The following is a 20,662-nucleotide window of genomic DNA, read 5'->3' as shown; positions in this document are numbered from 1 at the left end:
GTCACCTAAGAGAGAGAACGTAAATAGAGAAGAGAAGCACTTAACTTGAGCACTGCAACATTTAGCATCAGAAAGATTTGAAAAGCAGCAAAAGAGACTGAAAAAGAGGAGCTAGTGAGGTGGGAAGAGAACTTGATGTCCCAAATGCCAAGTAAAGAACATATTTTATGAAGCAGAAGTGGCCAATTCTGTCTAATGCTGCTGATGGATCAAATAAAATAAGAATTGAGAACTGGATTTTACAAATTGTTGATCATGACAAGAACTTCTTTGGTGGTGTGGGGGCAAAAAACAATTGGAGGTTCATGAATAAATGGGAGGTGAGCATGAGAATTAATGCGTGCAGAGAAATAGTGAAGGGAGGGGGAGAAGAATGTGAGATCAAGAGAGGGTTCTTTCCTTTTCTTTTGAAGTGGGAGACATAGCAAGTTTATAGGCTGATGTGAAACAACACGTTCAGGGAGTGGGAACTGATGATGCAGAAGAGAGAGGAGAGAATGGGGTAGTGATATTCTTTTTTTTTGGGTAGCCATATTTTTGAATACAGATGAAGAGGATGGAATCCAGTGATAAGTGAAGGGCTGTCCTCAGACAGGAGGCCAGATAGTTTATATCTTGGCTAACTGGAGGCATGTGAGTATACAGGAGCATGGGTCCAAGTAGGGTAGGAGATATGCTTGGGACTATGTAGTTTTCTTCTTATCATTTTTTTTTTTTTTTAAGGGAAATAGGAACCAAAGCCACTGGCCAAGAATAAGGACAGAGAAGGAGATACTGAAAGTTTGTCAAAGGAGAAGATATTAAATGCTTGCCTAGAGAAATGAAAGAAGGAGATTCTGCAAATGTAGTGGACTTTCCTTGGCAGTGCCATGGGCCCATGTGAGAGATTACTGGTCATGAATTTAAAGTGAGATCTGTCAGCATAGCTGTGTTTTGCTTTTTTTTTTTTTTCCCAACCATAGCACAGGTGCAGGCATAGAGCAAACACAGAGCTGGAGTAATCAGAATTGAGGATTTTTTTTTTTTTTCAGATAAGTTAAAGGAAGAAAGTGTGTGTTGGGAGGGAGTTGTAGGTGTACACAAGGAAGTGTTACAGTAATGGACCATGACCTTTAAGCCCCATAAACATGGAAGAAAGGACCTGAGTGGAGGGAAGAACAGTGAATAATGGTGAAGGCACTGGATTGTAGAACCAGGTAGAGTCCAAGAATTTTTGGAATTGGAGTGCTAGAGGCAGTGAGCCAGAAAAACAAGAGAGGCGCAAGTTTGCAGTGTATAATAGCACACCAACTCTGCTTCATCTGAAGGTGTTTAAATCCAGCAGTACAGAATGGCTTAGTAAAAACTCAGGGCATGTGAAAATAACATTCACATGAACTGAAGTGGTGATAGTCAAAGTTGTGAATAAAAAATCCTTTCACACATTTTATAAAAACAAGTAACAACAATTGAATGTATGTTATCATTGCTCTGGGGCAAGAAAAGAGCAGTCGTCTGTTTCTGACTAAAATTATCAGTGCTTAAAATGTTCCAAGAGTCAATATTTAATTAACAAATTGCCACACTTACTTCACAGATGCCACATATGAGAGAATTAAGTATAGAATGAAGAATTAATGAACCCCTGTTTAGGAAAACATGGGAATTAATGCACACACCCACCCCCAACCAACCACACACACGTACACGCCCTGGTAATCAAAACTGTAAACTGAGGAAATTAAAAAGATTGAAGAGCAGTCGCTAAAAAAAATATTGTATCAGAGTATCTAAAGAACACAGCTTACAAAAAGCACAGGACTTTTCTGTGGTTTAAATTTTGAGTACACTAAAATGTTTGACACCCAGTAAGTATAAAAAAAATTTGTTTGATTGAATTAAATGAATGAATAAATAAATGAATGATGATTAGTCATCTCTCTGTTATGACATTTGTGTATAAAAAAATCTTTCCCATTTTGTCCCATGCAGGTTCAATTTCTAGTTGGTAATTGGCGACGATGACAGAATGACTGTCCAGAGTAAAGAAGCCTCTCTTTGTTCCTGTGCCACCATTTCTCAGCCAGGCAATGCCTGCAGTTCACTGGACTGATCATTTTCTTTCACACCCTGTGCCTTTGCAAATATTATTCTTTTGTCTGAAAATTGCTTGCTGCCAGCCCTTCATTATCATACCCACTAACTCTCACCCACCCTCCCCAGCTTGTTGACTTGGAAATTCCTTCTTTCTTCCCAGCTGCAATTCAAGCAACATCTCTGGGAAGCCTTTTCAACTCTGCCTTAGTTTTTTATGGCCCTAGTTTTTGCACTTCTCCAGATTCACTGGGCTTTATCTGCTTTCTGGGTCTGGGTCACTTGTTCAGTGAAGAACCCGTACCCCATCATCACCACAGGTCTTAACCCTACCACCCTTCTTAGCCTTTTCCAGATGAGGGTTGTACTCTAGCATGGCTCCTTCACACTCACCATGATGGGACTGCAAAGACCCTGGTGCCTGGGGCCTGAACCCACTGGGCCCCCGAAGTTCAGCTCCCTACAGCATTCCCAGAGTCTGAAGAAGCACTGTGTAGTGAGGCCTGGGCTCTGACTTCCCTGATCCTGGAGCCAGGTCATCCAATCTGTAAATGTAAAGGAGAGAATTATTTTTATAGTATGAGCTTTGACCAATGAGAAACAGGGACACTCTTATCCCTTTCTCCCCATGCCCTATCCCCACCCTTTACAGACTGTTCTGAAGCACACAGATTTCTATATAACTGTCTGGAGACATCTAGCGTGATCAAGACCTCAGCTGTGTCTTGTAATCATTGTGCCACCTTTGCTTCCCCCTCTACTCTCATTCTTGCTGCTCAATAACACCGGAACTGTGCTCCAGGTTCTCATTTCTATGTAAGTGTAGAAATCCTCTGTAATCTCCTAGGAATAGAGGCATACCCCTACCCCAGCTTGAAATAACCTATGTCATGATTGTTAGTTTACTTTAAGAGAGATTCTTGAGTGCAGAGGTGCTTTTTTTCAGTGGCTTCATTACTTTAGCACCATATTGGGAACATAGTAGGTGACTCAATAAACAATTAATTAATGGCTTTAACATTAAATAATTGTAGAACATATTTAAAACAAAAAGAGCTCTTAGACATTTTTGCTTTAACTCCATATGATATGGAGAAACAGCCTGAGGTCAGGAGAATTAGGGGAATTTCCAGAGTCACGCAGCTATTGAGTAGCCAGACTAGAGATGGCATATTCGTTTCCTGATCGTACAGCACTATTCTTTTTTTCCTTCCCTAGTATTCCTGTGGGCTGGTCAGCTTGTTACTCAAGAGCCACTGTAATAACCCCACCACCTTGCTCCTAAAGTAGCCTAAAATGAGGAAACTGCCCTTCATCAACCCAACTCTAGCTTGTTCAGCAGAGAACATTGCTGCCCGCAGCCCTTGGAATGGCACAGAATTATCTATTTATTTATTCTTTAATCGCAGCTGGAGGCCTCAGATATGAATATCCAGGACTGGTGAAAGAACTCAACAAGTTGACTGAGTGTCATAATTGCGGCACGGAGAGGAGGAAAGGACAGCATACGAAGCTCTTCCACTCACATCATGACATGCTCCCCGGATACCAACATAAGGCCCAATGTTCTAGAGCAGGGGGCAGCTCATGGCCTGCTTTTCTTAGGTCAGTGAGCTAAGAATGGTCTTTTGTTTTGTTTTGTTTTGTTGTTTTGAGTTGGAGTCTCACTGTGTCGCCCAGACTGGAGTGCAGTAGCACAACCTTGGGTTACTGCAACCTCTACCTCCTGGATTCAAATGATTTTCATGCCTCAGCCTCCCAAGTAGCTGGGATTACTGGCGCCCACCACCGTGCTCAGCTAATTTTTGTATTTTTAGTTAGAATCAGGGTTTCACCACATATAGGCCAGGCTGGTCTCGAACTTCTGACCTTGTGATCTGCCTGCCTTGGCCTCCCAAAGTGCTGGGATGACAGGCGTGAGCCACCACGCCCAGCCCAAGAATGGTTTTTACATCTTTAAATTGTTGTGAAAACAGAACAAAAAACAAAGAAAATGCCAGAAACCTATGTGACATGCAGGCCTAGATATTTACTATGAAATTATATGAAGAGCTTGCGTACCCTTGTCCTAGAGGGCAAACAAAATGCCTCTATTGGAAATGTGACAATGCATAATATGAATTGTAAAGTATAAATGAGTTCCATTTGCTTTGCACCTGTATTAAAATCTTGAATTTTTCATCGTGATGGGCACCAAAAGCACAGAGAAGTGAGTGTACTCTCTTGATGTTGTCACTTCCATATCAGGCAGTGGTTCTGCCTGCAGCCATCATGGCCTTGTTCCACCTCTGGTTTTAGTGCCTGACCCTGCACTGGAGAAAGAGTCCATCCTCTCACATCTGTCCCATTATTCTAGACAATTGGGAGCTTTAGGGTAAGGAGCTCCCTCCTCCAAGAATAGAGATCCACAGGCTTGTGTCCAAATAGACTCTTGGGAGTCTTGGGCCACCAGTCTGCACCTATGCCAAGGAATAAGTGACTTTTTAAAAAATTATTATTATTATTCTTTTTTTAATCCACTAGTATGGTGTAGGAATGAGTGATTCTTAAGATGAATACACAGCTCAGACTCAAACTGAGGTCCTCACCACACATAAAATTCAATTTAATTTCTGATTAATTTTGTCTTGATTTGGTTTAGAATAAACCAAAAGTATAAATATTTGCCTCCTATTCGATGCAAACAGATTTTCTTCCAGCCCTGATGTAAATGTAAATTTCAAAAAAAAAAAAAAAAAAAAAAAAAATCCTAGAAATGGGAGGACGATTATTTTTAGTTTATATTTTCTTTTCTTTTGAAATATAAATTTCTGTGCCCTTTTCAGCTGGTCGTCTTCTAGTTCATCATTGGTAGATAGTTTTCATATGCCAAGAAATAATGTAGGGTGCCAGAAATATAACAAAAATTTTGCTATGTGCTATTGTTTTTTTTTATTCATTTGAACTTCTCATTCCATTTTGGTTTTCCAAGTATCAATTAAAACAACAACAAAGTAATATCTACTTTTAACTTACAAGGAAAAAAGAGCTTCAGCATTAATTTAAACTCCTCTTTTTGATTGATACTAGCATTTTATTGATACTAGATTAAACTAGTATAAATTATGAAACAATATCAAAAATATGCTTAAATTTATTTATGTATTCATTTTCCCTTCCTTTTTTTGTAAGTGGAATGGGAAAAAGAGTTTCCACAAAAAGTGGCACCAGCTTCTTGTCTGTTAACACCTGTGGAATAGTCTTTAGCCAATTTCCTCTCTGAGCCTCAGTTTCTTTTCTTGTACAGCATCAGTTTATTATTTATTGATTCTTTCCACAGACGTTCTGAAGAGAGAATGAGATAATGTCTACAGAGTGTTTTATGTTTCATGAATGAAAGATTCTTCGTAGCATTTAAAGACAAGTTTCCCAGAAGAATACAAGGATTCACCTAAGATGGTACTGGAACTGCTGCTGAGAATGCAGACTGGGAAAATGTCTGCATAAGTGGTTAATGACTGTAAACAACCCAAAGCTTTGTAGTATTTGATTTTTGGTTGAGATATCTCTGTAGCTGTTCTTTAACCATCAGCCTATTTTAAATCTTAGGTGAAAGAGGAAATTTGATTTTTTAAAAAAGAATGCTGTTTTAATAAATTGTCGAGTATTCCATACAATGGAATAGCATGTAACTTTTTTTTTCCTTTTTAAAATTTATCAACATACATTTTATGGGGTACCTGTGTGGGATGTGCTGGTTTGTTACATAGATAAACGTGTATCATGGTGGTTTGCTGCACAGATCAAGCCATCACCTATGTATTAAGCCCAGCACCCATTAGCTGTTCTTTCTGATGCTGTCTCCCCATCCTGCCCTGACACCTCAACCATGTGTCCAGGTGTTCTCTTCATTAAGCTCCCACTTATAAGTGAGGACATGTGGTTTCTGTTCATGTATCAGTTTGCTGAGGATAATGGCTTCCAGCTCCATCCATGTCTCTGCCAAAGACATGATCTTAGTTAGAACTGGATAAAGAAAAATGTGGCACATACCATGTGTATGTTCACATTTATATGCACAAAACAAAAAATATGCATTTTTGAGAACTCAAACAAAACCATGTGCATTAAACATTGTATTTGGAGAAGAAAAGTCTGGGAGTGGAAAAAGGATAGAAGAGGACAAATAGACATATAAACAAATAAACGAGGTGGCCCTGTCTTAGGCCAATACTGTTGATGTGTCATGATTGGAGAAGTGTGACTAACTCATCCTTCTTTGACAGGTTCCTCACTCACCCCTTCCAAAAAGAGCATAAGAATCTAAGAACCTAGAGAAGCAATGACCATTCAAGGGAGGAAACAAAACTTAACAATTGGGTAAGCAGATGAATCAGTGGTAATTGTCTTACTTAATCAGAAAAATTTGAAACATCAGTGCTTGTCATGGGGGAAAACTAAGAAGTAAGCTGATTCTTACCACAGAACTCCCACGGACAAGGAACACCAGATACATCTGGAGGCATGTGTGCAGGTGTTACTGGAAATGGGATTGACTGAAATTCTGCTCAAGAAATAGTTAAAACTTTGGATGCCCTCCCCTAACCCATGCAGTCAGGCAGCCTACCTGGCTCACTGTTAAAATAATTGGAGTGGGTTGGGCGTGGTGGTTCAAGCCTGTAATCCCAGCACTTTGGGAGGCCGAGGCAGGCAGATCATGAGGTCAAGAGATCGAGACCATCCTAGCCAACATGGTGAAACCCCATCTCTATTAAAAATACAAAAATTAGCTGGGCGTGGTGGCGCATGCCTGTAGTCCCAGATACTCAGGAGACTGAGGCAGGAGAATCACTTGAACCTGGGAGGTGGAGGTTGCAATGAGTTGAGATCGCGCCACTGCACTCCAGCCTGGTGACAGAGTCTTAAAAAAAAAAAAGAGCTGGAGTGTGGGACCAGATGATGGTTGATTGGAGTGGGGAAAGGAAATCAAAACAGTGAACAGCAAAACTAGTACATGTTGAACAGTGTGACTCTTCAGCTCCTCCTCCCCACGTGTATCCCAGAACTCTATCAACTAGGTCTATACCTACCACTCTCCTTCCCATGTGAGACATTTGAGAACCTGCCGTGCCAAGAGAAAGGACCTCTGGATAGTGACACCTGGGGATCTCAGAGAAATGACCAGTGCCCTGTTGTACCACCTACAGTGAGCAAACCCTTCCAGAATCACAGCGCTTTCAACTACCTTCCTGGCAGCTCATTAGTGCATGTGAATGGGCAGCTAAGGATCACAGAAACAGGAAGTCACTTTTGAACAGGAATTTTGCATTATAAGAATTGATTCTGGATTATTTGCTGTTTTGAATAATTTATGCCTTTGTCCTTTTTCAATTGTCTAAGATTTTGTCTATGATCCTTAGATGAACAAGCACTGAAGGAAATCTTTACCACATTCCATAATATTAGTGTCCTACATCCAGTTGGCTAAAAAGATCTCACAAGTGTTCCCTTCAAGAGTCCTCCCAGAACTTAAATGTAGAGACAAAATGGATGTTTCTGACTGCTGTTGTGCAGCAATTAGCCTATATTAATCGCATTGCCATCAGCTGGGTGCCTTCTGTAGTAATGTGGGACTTCATTGGACTGAAAGGAAAAGAAGGAACAATTCCATTTGGTTCAGGCATGTCCTGACTGGGATATGTCAGTGTATCTGTCATCTGCTGTTCTGAGCGTGTATGCATGTGTGTGCATGACTGTGTCTGTCTGTGTGTGTGTATGTGTATGTGTGTGTGTGTGTCTGTACCTATGTATGGGCGCACACATACCCATGCTCCACCACAAACCAGGAATGCTTGTCAAGCTTTTTCAAAGTACATGCATCAGGCTGCTAAGACACTTTACCTTTTCTCCCTGAGAAATCAGGAATGTGACAAGGCAGTTGAAACCCTACAGGAGATGCCCCGTTTGCTGAAATCAGAGCCATCTATGTGACTGTCCAGCAGGAGACTACCAGTTTTGTCATCAGTGAACATTTTGGTTGATGAATTAAAGCCTGGGTACAATATCTAGAGAGCATCTCTAGCTTTACTGTAGGAGAAAAAGAGAGATTCGGGTGTGAGTCGGGGGAGAAATGCTTGAAGAAGGACTTTCTTACCATTGCTTTGGCTTCTCCCATTAATCTTCCTTCGTGCCCAAGATGCCCTGGTCCACCGTTATCATTGAGAGTGGAAGCTGGAAGTACTTCTGCAGGATGATTGAATTGTCACATTTTCCTCTCCTTGCCTCCTATGGAAAGTACAAAGACAAATGTTCCTTCTACAGACTGAGACAAAAGTACTCCTGAGATTCTTAGAGAGTGTATTAACCATGTCTTTTATTTTCCAAATTCTGATGCTTTGATGTCTGGAAACTGCTAACCCCAGAAGGACTCCCCGCCCAGGGCTAGCCAATTTCTAGAACAGTAAATAACTTGGCCTGAGCATAGCTTTCAAATGCAAACCAACCAATCCAGAGCTCGTACTTCCACATACCTTTCTTATTAGATTCTCATACTCTAGGCCGCTCTCCACATTACCCCAAGGCCAGGTATCAGAAAACTAGGGAAAGCCTCTATGCCCCAGAGCCAGCTAAAATCATTCATGCTAGCCAATCCTAAGCCTGCTTACTCCTTCCCTGTTCCTCCTCATGAAAACCACATTAAAGGCTCTTGCCTTTGGGTTCCCCTCACCCTCTTCCTCCTAACTGACCCTGGTGCTTCTCCATACATAGTCATAGCACAGCATGCCTCCCTTTCTTGGGAATTGCAATTTACAAACCATCTTTTCAATGGCGATCATCTCTTCATATGCTGGCCTTACCATGCCTAAATAATAATAAAACCAATGAAAATAAGGAAACCCTGTTACAGTGACTGGCAAATCACAAGGGGTGAGGGTTTTTGGGTGGATAGAATCTATACAAGTAGAGAAGAAAAGAGAGTTCCAGAGAGGAAGAATGTTGTGGACCAGGTTACTGGCAGAAGTGACTGTTAGGGTTGTTGTGAAACAAAGGGAGAGCAATTTTGTTGGCGTACAGGCACCATAGAAACAAGACAGAACAATAAGGATGGAGAGGTTCAGACTGCACTTGGGTACAAATTCTGGACTAATAAATTTGGACACTGAATGAATCTTTTGAGCAAGGTAAGTTATTAAGGCAATGTTTTCAAATGAATCTTAAGTAGTAGTTAGGATATTTTGAAGGAAGAAGGAATTGGAATGAGTTGCATTGTGAAGTAGGGCATTGCTGCGACTGAACACGCTCGTGTAGGCTGCATTACCACTTAGTTGGAGGTGGTGTATTGCAGGTAAGCAAATCACTTGGGAGATCTTGTAAAAATACAGAGTCTGATTCAGCAGGTTTGAGATGAGGCCTGAGCTCATTTCAAACAAGCTGATGCTGTGGCTGCCGCTGGTCCTCAACTACTACATTGTAAGTTGCAAGAAAATAGATGACCTCTAAATTCACTTACAACATGCAGTTCCTTGATTTTACTACCTAGCATGCTGAGAAAACAGCTGAAAATTTTCACATCATATCAGCTTGAGCCATTCTGCTTGTCCCCATTGGTGAAATTGTGAATTTTAGAATGCCAAGTCAAACCATGCAAAAGGGATTACACACAGCTCCTTGTCTTGCAGTTACCTCATCACACACTGAGTTAACGTGGGCAAAGAGAAATATGCGTAAGATTCTGAAAAGATCGGAACTTGACTTAAGTTTAGGGATAAAAAAGAAAAGTTTGGGGCTGGGCTTGGTGATTCACACCTGTAATCCCAGCACTTTGGGAGACCCAAGCAGGCAGATTGCTTGAGCCCAGCAGTTCGAGACCAGCCTGGCCAACATAGCAAGATCTCATCTCTGCAAAAAAAGAAAAAAAAAAACTTTGGAATCTTCAGAAAGATATAAAGGAAAGGATTGTGGGACTAATTATGATTTGGTTTCATTTTGTTTAAGAATATAGTTTGGCTTTCTCAGTAAATATAAAAATCTCACCATACATTTTCTAATTCCCATGAAGCTGCATGTGAACAAATTTTTTTCTTAAATCAGTTTTTTTCTTTTCTTTCTTTCTTTTTTTTTTTTTTTGAGATGGAGTCTTGCTCTGTCACCCAGGCTGGAGTGAGTGGTGCAATCTTGGTTCACTGCAACCCCTTCCTTCCGGGTTCAAGCAATTCTTCTGCCTCAGCCTCCCGAATAGCTGAGATTACAGGTGTGCTCCACCATGCCTGGCTAATTTTTGTATTTTTAGTAGAGATGGGATTTCACCATGTTGGCTAGGTTGGTCTCAAACTCCTGACTTCAGATGATCTGCCTGCCTTAGCCTCCCAAAGTGCTGGGATTATAGGCGTGAGCCACCGTGCCCAGCCTAAAATCAGTTTTTTTCTAATGGCTTCTTTTAGACCCTGAAGATATGGCCACATAGAAAATAATTCATCAGAAGCAAGTTAAAAATGTTTAAGAATCTCAAACTTTCCTTCCAAGGAGTTTTCTGCTTAGGTACCATTTTGTGTGCTCTTAATTCTTTGACATGATCACTTTTCACAGTTAGTTAAAAAGTATTACTTTAGTTTTCATTTGAACCACTCGTCAAAAGCACTTATATGTTGTTTTATCTGTTGGGAAGGTATAAAGTTGATCTTACAGAGAAACTGTGATGAAAGCTGATGGTGAACAGGATTACTTTAATATGAAATATTAGGAAAGGGTAATTATAAACTAAAACATGGTGAAGCTGACTTGTTCCAAAATAAAAATGACATTGAATCTTAAGACTAGGAGTAGGTCCTATGATTTTTGAGGTTTATAAAAAGTTCTTTTTTTTTTTTTTACAGAATAATGGAATTAATAACTGGAAACAGTGTTCTTTGAAATCCTGTATTCCATTACCTTCATTTTACAAATGAGCAAACCAAGGCTCAGAATATCTAGGTCTGCGCTCCCTTCTTTCCTTCCTTCCTTCCTTCCTTCTTCCTTCCTCCCTCCCTCTCTCCCTCTTCCTCCTCTCCCTCTCCCCCCACACAATCTCTCTTTCTTTCTCTCTTTTCTTTCTTTCTCTCTCCCTTTCTTTTTCCCTTTCTTTCTTCTCATGCTCACCCAAGCTGGAGTGCAGTGTCACCATCATGGCTCACTGCAGCCTTGACCTCCTGGGCTCAAGTGATCCTCCCACCTCAGCTTCCCGAGTAGCTAGCACTACAGGTAGGTACATATCATCACACCTGGCTAATTTTTGTAGAGATAAACAAGGTTTTGTCATGTTGCCCAGGCTGATCTCAAATTCCTGGGTTCAAAAGATAAGCCCATCTCAGCCTACCAAAGTGCTGGAATTACAGGTGTGAGCCACTGCACCCAACCTTAGGTGATTTTCTTATGACAACTTAGTACATTAATGGCAGGGTTAGGGATGCAGTGTTCCTTATGTAGTCCTAAGCTATTTCAGTAACGCCAGCAATACCATACTGAAGCAAGAGCAGCAAGAAACAAACCTCTCAAACACCAAACTGAAGAAGGAAGTGGCTTTTTATTTGGCCAGGAGCTTCAGAGGGCTACATCCTCATTCACCAAGCTCCCTGAGAAGCAGCTTCTTTCCCCTTTTATAGGCTTACAACACTAAAGGGAGGTGAAACTATGTCATTGTCCATTGGCTAAACGTCCAACCTTTCGATCTTTTGGCTTCATTGATTTGCCAGTTCATATGCAGCACGAGCAGAAGCAGGCAGGGGAGGGGGCTTACAGAGACAAGACAAAGGCAGTACATTATTAGTCAGGAGAGGTGTTTCCAGGAGGGAGCCTGAGTTGTGCAAATGTAGGGGATGTGACCCAGTGCCGGGCTCCGGCCGGTAGTGATAACATTCATTTACAACTCTTCCTAGGCTTATAGATAGTAGAGACGCTGGGAACTGAAAAGGGAATCATCTTCCCAGCTCTTTGGTATTTTATTTCTTTTCTTTTTTTTTAACCCTCCTTCCCATCCAGACGGGAGGAGGTGGAGGCCGGGAAGCGGGAGGAGGAGAGGGGGTCTCCCCTCTCAATACTAACACATTTTGGGTACCAATAATGTTACCATTTCTGAGATTAGATATTATTCCTCTAAAATAATATTATTAGATATTATTTTAGATATTAGATAATATTTTAGATATTAGATATTTTAGATAATATTTTAGATATTCCTCTAAAATAATATTATTAGATAATATTTTAGAAGAGATACGTGAGTGATATCTTTGTGTGTTCAGAGAAGACTAGGGAGGAAGAAGCACTTTAGTTTTTCCATAAAGAATTGGATAGCACATGAGGAAACAGAAGGATGAAGTAGAGCATATTAGGACCCAGAGGTGATACCGTTAGCTAAAGCATGAAGGCAGAAGCAGCAGGAAATAATCCTGGGACCTGGGGATATTGACTAGCTGGGAGTATTAGACAACAAAATTGAGGAGAGGAGGAGCCAGCTATTAAAGACAGGAGAGCAAGTCAGATATTTTAACTTGGTGCTATCAAAATAGAGGGCCAGAAACAGGTGTGCTGGGGAACAGCTTAAACCAGCGTGTGAGAGCCAGTTATATAGTATGTTCTTCCCATCCCAACTTGGAATTCAGCAATATTACATTAGTAACATTAAACTGCCCATGGTAGCAGTATTTACTCCATGGAAATCAGCAAATACCACAAACCAAAGTTTGTTTTTCTTTCTGGACAGCCAATTTATCAGCATATCCAGATAAAATGATCAAGCTGGGCCAGGAGTGGTGGCTCACGCCTGGAATCCCAGCACTTTGGGAGGCCAAGGAGGGTGGATCACGAGGTCAAGAGTTCAAGACCAGCCTGGCCAACGTGGTGAAACCCTGTCTTTACTAAAAATACAAAAAGTAGCCAGGTGTGGTGTGACAGGGGCTTATCATCCCAGCTACTCAGGAGGCTGAGGCAGGAGAACTGCTTGAATCCAGCTGGCAGAGATTGCGATGAGCTGAGATTGCACCACTGCACTCCAGCCTGGGTAACAGAGTGAGACTCTATCTCAAAAAAAAAAAAAAAAAAAAAAAAGAACAAGCTGGACTAGACATACAGGAGGATGGAGAAATTGAGAAAAGGGCTGGGGAGATGGGAACCTCTACCCCCTCATCCAATGAGAAGCTTTAGAGGCATGTTCTCACATCCAGTTTTCACTGTAAATACTTAGTACATGTCCTAGCTCCTTAATTTGTAAAACCCAAAGTTTCTGACTTCTAACTCCTTCAGTCTGATACCACACATAACATTTTTGAATTTTTCAGTCCCAAACTCCATCCAAAATGCTTCAGGTAAGAAGAGAATGAGCATCTCCATTACAAAAAGAGTAAGCCAAGAGGATGAGAGTTGAAACACTGAACATAATTTTGTTTTGTTTTTCTGTTTTCTTCTTCTTTTTTTTTTTTTTGAGACGGAGTTTCGCTCTTGTTACCCAGGCTGGAGTGCAATGGTGCGATCTCGGCTCACCGCAACCTCCGCCTCCTCGGTTCAGGCAATTCTCCTGCCTCAGCCTCCTGAGTAGCTGGGATTACAGGCACGTGCCACCGTGCCCAGCTAATTTTTTGTATTTTTAGTAGAGACGGGGTTTCACCATGTTGACCAGGATGGTCTCGATCTCTTGACCTTGTGATCCACCCGCCTCGGCCTCCCAAAGTGCTGGGATTACTGGCGTGAGCCACCGCGCCCGGCCGGGGAACATACTTTTGTTACGTTAAAGTCTAACTCACATCTGCAGCCTAAAGCAAGGTAAGCTTTACATCTGAAAATTACTGTTATTTACTCCAGTCATGTTGAACTATCATCATACTTCCTACCGTAATTTTCATTACTCCCATCCACACATCACCACACCAGCAGCAAAAGCAACATCGTTTATTGAGCAGTTATCCTAAGCCAAGCTCTATGCTTGTCATTCAGTAATGTTTACTATATGGTTTACTAATAATGCTTACTATGTGCCGGGCTTGCAGTGGTACTTAGGTTTCTTGGTCTTGAGACCCTTTTACATTCTTAGACGTTATTTAAGGTCCCAGTGAGTTTTGATTGATTGACTGATTTATTTTAGTGATAGCGTCTTTCTCTGTAGTCCAGGCTGGAGTGCAGTGGCATGACTATAGCTCACTACCACCTTAAACTCTTGGGGATCAAGTAATTCTCTTACCTCAGCCTCCTGAGTAGCTGGGACTACAGGCACTTGCCAGCATGTCGAGCTTCAGTGAGTTTTGAATATGTGGGTTACAGCCATTGATATGTTTTGTATTAGAAATTTAAAGTGACTTTTTTTTTTTTTTTTTTTTTGAGACCAAATCTTTCTCTGTTTCCCAGGCTGGAGTACAGTGGTGCAATCTCAGCTTACTGCAGCTTCCACCTCCCAAGTTCAAGGGATTCTTCTGCCTCAGGCTCCTGAGTATCTGGGACCACAGGTGCATGCCACCATGCCTGGCTAATTTTTGTATTTTTAGCATAGAGGGGGTTTCACCATATTGACCAGGTTTGTCTCAAACTCCTGACCTCAAGAGATCCACTCACCCTGGCCTCCTCTAATACTTGCCTGAGATTAGAAGCATAAGCCACCATGCCAGGCCAAAACCGACTATTTTTTTTTAATTATTATTATTTTTTTATTATTGCATTTTAGGTTTTGGGGTACATGTGAAAAACATGCAAGATTGTTGCATAGGTGCATACGTGCCAGTGTGATTTGCTGCCTTCCTCCCCTTCACCTATATGTGGCATTTCTCCCCATGCTATCTCTCCCCAACTCCCCACCCCCCGCTGTCCCCCCCACACCCCCAACAGACCCCAGTGTATAGTGCTCCCCTCCCTGTGTCCATGTGTTCCCATTGTCCAACACCCGTCTATGAGTGAGAACATGCGGTGTTTGATTTTGTGTTCTTGTGTCAGTTTGCTGAGAATGATGGTTTCCAGGTTCATCTATGTCCCTACAAAGGACGTGAACTCATCGTTTTTGATGGCTGCATAATATTCCATGGTGTATATGTGCCACATTTTCCCTGTCCAGTCTATCATCGATGAGCATTTGGGTTGGTTCCAGGTTTTTGCTATTGTAAACTGTGCTGCAATGAACATTCGTGTGCATGTATCCTTATAGTAGAATGATTTATAATCCTTTGGATATATGCCCAGTAATGGGATTGCTGGGTCAAATGGAATTTCTGTTTCTAGGTCCTTGAGGAATCGCCACACTGTCTTCCACAATGGTTGAACTATTTACACTCCCACCAACAGTGTAAAAGTGTTCCTATTTCTCCACATCCTCTCCAGCATCTGTTGTCTCCAGATTTTTTAATGATCGCCGTTGTAACTGGTGTGAGATGGTATCTCAATGTAGTTTTGATTTGCATTTCTCTAGTGACCAGTGATGATGTGCATTTTTTCATATGCTTGTTGGCCTCATGTATGTCTTCTTTTGTAAAGTATCTGTTCATATCCTTTGCCCACTTTTGAATGGGTTGTTTGTTTTTTTCTTGTAAATCTGTTTTAATTCGTTGTAAATTCTGGATGTCAGCTCTTTGTCAGATGGGTAGGCTGCAAAAATTTTTTCCCATTCTGTTGGTTGCTGATTCACTCTAATGACTGTTTCTTCTGCTGTGCAGAAGCTGTGGAGTTTGATTAGGTCCCATTTGTCTATTTTGGCTTCTGTTGCCAATGCTTTTGGTGTTTTGGTCACGAAGTCCTTGCCTACGCCTATGTCCTGAATGGTTTTGCCTAGGTTTTCTTCTAGGGTTTTTATAGTGTTAGGTCTTATGTTTAAGTCTTTAATCCATCTGGAGTTAATTTTAGTGTAAAATGTCAGGAAGGGGTCCAGTTTCTGCTTTCTGCATATGGCTAGCCAGTTTTCCCAACACCACTTATTAAACAGGGAATCCTTTCCCAATTGCTTGTTTTTATCAGGTTTGTCAAAGATCAGATGGTTGTAGATATATTGTGTTGCCTCTGAGGCCTCTGTTGTGTTCCATTGGTCTATATCTCTGTTTTGGTACCAGTACCATGCTGTTTTGATTACTGTAGCCTTGTAGTATAGTTTGAAGTCTGGTACTGTGATGCCTCCCGCTTTGTTCTTTTTGCTTAGAATTGACTTGGCTATGCGGGCTCTCTTTTGGTTCCATATGAATTTTAAGGTGTTTTTTTCCAATTCTGTGAAGAAGGTCATTGGTAGCTTGATGGGGATAGCATTGAATCTATAAATTACTTTGGGCAGTATGGCAATTTTCACGATATTGATTCTTCCTAACCATGAACATGGAATGTTTCTCCATCTGTTTGTGTTCTCTCTTATTTCGTTGAGCAGTGGTTTGTAGTTCTCCTTGAAGAGGTCCTTTATGTTCCTCGTTAGTTGTATTCCTAGGTATTTTATTCTCTTTGTAGCAATTGTGAATGGCAGTTCATTCTTGATTTGGCTCTCTTTAAGTCTGTTATTGGTGTATAGGAATGCTTGTGATTTTTGCATATTGATTTTGTATCCTGAGACTTTGCTGAAGTTGCTTATCAGTTTCAGGAGATTTTGGGCTGAGATGATGGGGTGTTCTAGATATACAATCATGTCGTCTGCAAATAGAGACAATTTGACTTCCTCCTTTCCTAATTGAATACCCTTTATTTCTTTTTCTTGCCTGATTGCTCTGGCTAGAACTTCCAGTACTATATTGAATAGGAGTGGTGACAGAGGGCATCCTTGTCTAGTGCCGGATTTCAAAGGGAATGCTTCCAGTTTTTGCCCATTCAGTATGATATTGGCTGTGGGTTTGTCGTAAATAGCTTTTATTATTTTGAGAGACGTTCCATCGATACCTAGTTTATTGAGGGTTTTTAGCATAAAGGGCTGTTGAATTTTGTCGAAGGCCTTCTCTGCCTCGATTGAGATAATCATGTGGTTTTTGTCTTTGGTTCTGTTTATGTGGTGAATTATATTTATAGACTTGCGTATGTTGAACCAGCCTTGCATCCCCGGGATGAATCCTACTTGATCATGGTGGATAAGCTTTTTGATGTGCTGTTGCAATTGGCTTGCCAGTATTTTATTGAAGATTTTTGCATCTATGTTCATCATGGATATTGGCCTGTAGTTTTCTTTTCTTGTTGAGTCTCTGCCGGGTTTTGGTATCAGAATTATGTTGGTCTCATAAAATGATTTGGGAAGGATTCCCTCTTTTTGGATTATTTGGAATAGTTTCAGAAGGAATGGTACCAGTTCCTCTTTGTATGTCTGGTAGAATTCGGTGTGAACTCATCTAGACCTGGGCTTTTTTGGGGTGGTAGGCTCTTAATTGCTGCCTCGACTTCAGACCTTGTAAAACCAACTATTTTTAAAAAGTATTCGTTAATTCATTCAATGATATTATTACGTGTTAACATAATTAACATATTTCATGTAACATAACTGTATTTTTACGTGTTAACATAATTAACATATTTTTTACATGTTAACATAATTAGCATATTTTCATGTAACATAACTGTATTTTCTGAAACAAAAGAAAATCGAACTATGGCATAGTTTTATAATCTTGCAAGTGCCTTATCTGCTTCTGCATATGTCTGTTGCAAGTAGTTTTTGGAAAACACTACTTTACACTCATGAGAATGAGTGTGAAAAGGGCAAATAACATCTTGGGATTTTAATCAAAACAAGATGGAACCTGATGGAACTCCCTTCAGCATCTTGAGGGTCTCCAGGAGCCCCCAGACCATACTTTAATAAGCTGCTATACTACATATTTAAGCGTGAAATTAATCTCTATCACCCTCACAGAACTTATATTGTCAGGCTAAATCTCTTACATGCCTATGTCATTCAAGCTCACCACAACCCTATGAGGTAGCTACTTTCATTGCCTCCATTTTCTACATAAGGAAACTGAGGAACAGAGAGGAGCAAGGAACTATGGAACATAGAGGTATTATTGGCAGAACTCAGTGGTGAAGCCGAGGCTCAATCCAGGTGTGTCTGATGATAGAGATGATGCTTATATCCACTGCTTAACTTGTCTCCTAAAGTATCACACAAAGAATAAAGTTCATTACCTACTTTTTTCTTGAGATGGGGTCTGACCGTGTTGCCCAGGCTGGTCTTAAACTCCTGAGGTCAAGCCATCCACCCACCTGGGCCTCCCAAAGTGCTGGGATTATAGACATGAGCCATTGCACCTGGCCCATTACCTACTTGTCAAAGTTCCGTTGAGTAAGAAAAATCTGATCATCTCTTGAAGAGATCCTTTATGAAACAACTTCTAATCCAGCTGCTACTACTATTCTTTTGCCACAACTGAAATTATCCCATCCCAAGGCAGGCCTTAGTTTTTTGGAATGATGGCAAATGACAGGGATGGCAGATGTACTGTGAGAATTTGGGAGCGAAAGAGAAGAATGTGTATGGAAGATCTGGCCAGGATATTGCAGTCTTTGAAATGAGTCCAAAAGTGTTGGGGGAGGAAAAGTAAAAGGTTTGTTGGTGTTTCCAGTAAACCAGAAATGTGAGCTGCCACAGCCCGCAGGATTCACTACTTCCCCAAAGACTCCTTCCTCCCTGCACAGATGTAGTGGCACAAATTAATAGCTTTTCTCTGATATGTGGCGATCAGCCAGCAGATCTGCGCGCTACCTATCACTGTACTTATGGGAAATAATGGATTACAGACATCATTATTATCAGATTATCCAGGGATAGAACAGACATTAACTGTGATATCATCATAATTTATTGAAGAAAAATTTCTCAGAGTTTTATAAATAAAACTCTCTATATAATCTCTACTTTCTACTACCTGGTACCATGTATATGAACTTCTTAGTGTAGCTGCTATAGAATTCTTTCAAAAATTACAGCATCCTGAAAGATGTCCAGAGATCACCTGGCTTTTCTCCAGAATTGAAATACTATAGTAAAAAGAGCATGAGCTTTGGAGTCATAGAGGTCAAGGTTTAACGGCTGGTCCTGCCAGTGATGAATTATATAGTCTCAGGTAAATGACTATCCCTTCTGAGCTTCAGTTTTCCCATTTGCAAATGGAAGAAGACAAAGTTGTCCTCATAGGAACATTGTGAGGCTGAGATGAGACTCTTTAAAAAAAAAGGGCACAAAGTCATATGTTAAAAACATTTTACTTCTCTTTTCCCTTCTATGTACAGTGACCATGCAATTTATCATTGGGAATGGAAGACTTCTGATTACAAAGAGACGCTCAGTAAATAATTGCACCTGGACAACAGACATAAACTGGATCATCCTGGGCAAATCAAGTGCATAATCACTCAATCTCTGAGTAAAACATTTTGTAAGGCAAGCAGATATTGGCACAGCTATAGTTATGTAATGTCAAAGTGGTGCTTCATCTCCATCATTCAAAATAAAGACTTTACTTTTTAGAACAGTTTTAAATTTACAGGAAAATTGAGCAGAGTTCCCATATAACATTATTCCTACAAACCTAGTTTCTCCTATTAATGTTTTGCATTGTATAATACGTTGGTAACAATTAATGAACCAATGCTGACATATTATTAACTAAAGTCTTTTTCACATAAAAATCTTCAGTTAGGAAGTAAGCCCATAACTTCCCGAATACAACGTCTGTGTTTGTGCATAACGTTTTCTGAATAGGGAACGGGAGGAAGGGAGGATGGAACATGAAATCCAGTGTTTAAAACCAAACACATCATCTCTAGACTTTGAGAGTCTATCAGATTTTCCTGCTGTCCTCTCTCTTTTCTGTTTTAAAATGCTCATTGCTCATGTCACCCACATTTGAAAGTTTGATGGCGTCTTTTACTCTTTCTTACTGCTTAAGTATAAGCCATCATCACGTAGCAATGTTTTGTTTTGTTTATACCATTGTAAAGTTGGAGCAAGGGAGAAAAAGACTGCTTGAACATCTTGCCAAATGTAACTTTGTATGACGTTGCCAGACTGGAACATATACAACTGAATCTTTTGGGTTTTTTTCTTTTTCTCTTTCTTTCTTTTGACGAAGTCTCACTCTTGTCCAAGCTGGAGTGCAGTGGCCTAATCTTGGCTCACTACAACCTCCACCTAACAGGTTCAAGCGATTCTCCTGCCTCAGCCTCCAGAGTAGCTGGGACTATGGGCATGTGCCCCCATGCCTGGCTCATTTTTAAATTTTTTTTTTAGTAGAGATGGGGTTTCACTATGTTGGCCAGGCTGGTCTTGAACCCCTGACCTCATAATCCTCCTGCTTCAGCCTCCAAAAGCGCTGGGATTACAGTTGTGAGCCACCACGCCCAGCTGAATCTTTTGGTTCTTAAAGAAATTATTATAGCAATGGACTTTATATAACTTGTCCTTCAAGATTAAAAAAAAACCTCTTACGAAGACTGCTTGATATGTTGTCAAAACTCTTCCCCACTTGCTAGGGGAAAGAATATTATCTGTAGTGTCAACTACTATAATACGCATTACCTAGATAAAGAGATGGATTTTCTATTAGCAATTTTCTTTCTTTCTTTTTTTTTCTTTTTTTTTGTTTTGAGACAGAGTTTCACTCTTGTTACCCAGGCTGGAGTGCAGTGGCCTGATCTTGGCTCA

The 20,662-nt window shown here is 40.7% G+C and overlaps 1 protein-coding gene across 2 annotated transcripts in view; it reads left to right on the top strand.

Moving 5' to 3' along the window:
- Positions 1–229: 229 nt before the first annotated feature.
- Positions 230–20,662, top strand: part of MORC1 (MORC family CW-type zinc finger 1) — a 242,683-nt gene continuing 222,250 nt past the window's right edge. For both annotated transcript variants that reach the window (XM_064374590.1, XM_064374589.1), the window contains exons 1-2: positions 230–5,511; positions 6,339–6,432. The gene's annotated coding sequence lies outside the window, so the exon portion shown is untranslated. The remainder of the gene's footprint in view (positions 5,512–6,338; positions 6,433–20,662) is intronic.

The sequence above is a fragment of the Aotus nancymaae genome, unplaced genomic scaffold (assembly GCF_030222135.1).
Source record: "Aotus nancymaae isolate 86718 unplaced genomic scaffold, 86718_ANA_hifiasm-v0.15.2.pri h1tg000011l, whole genome shotgun sequence".
NCBI lineage: Eukaryota > Metazoa > Chordata > Mammalia > Primates > Aotidae > Aotus > Aotus nancymaae.
This window is presented reverse-complemented; position numbering and strand designations above follow the sequence as displayed.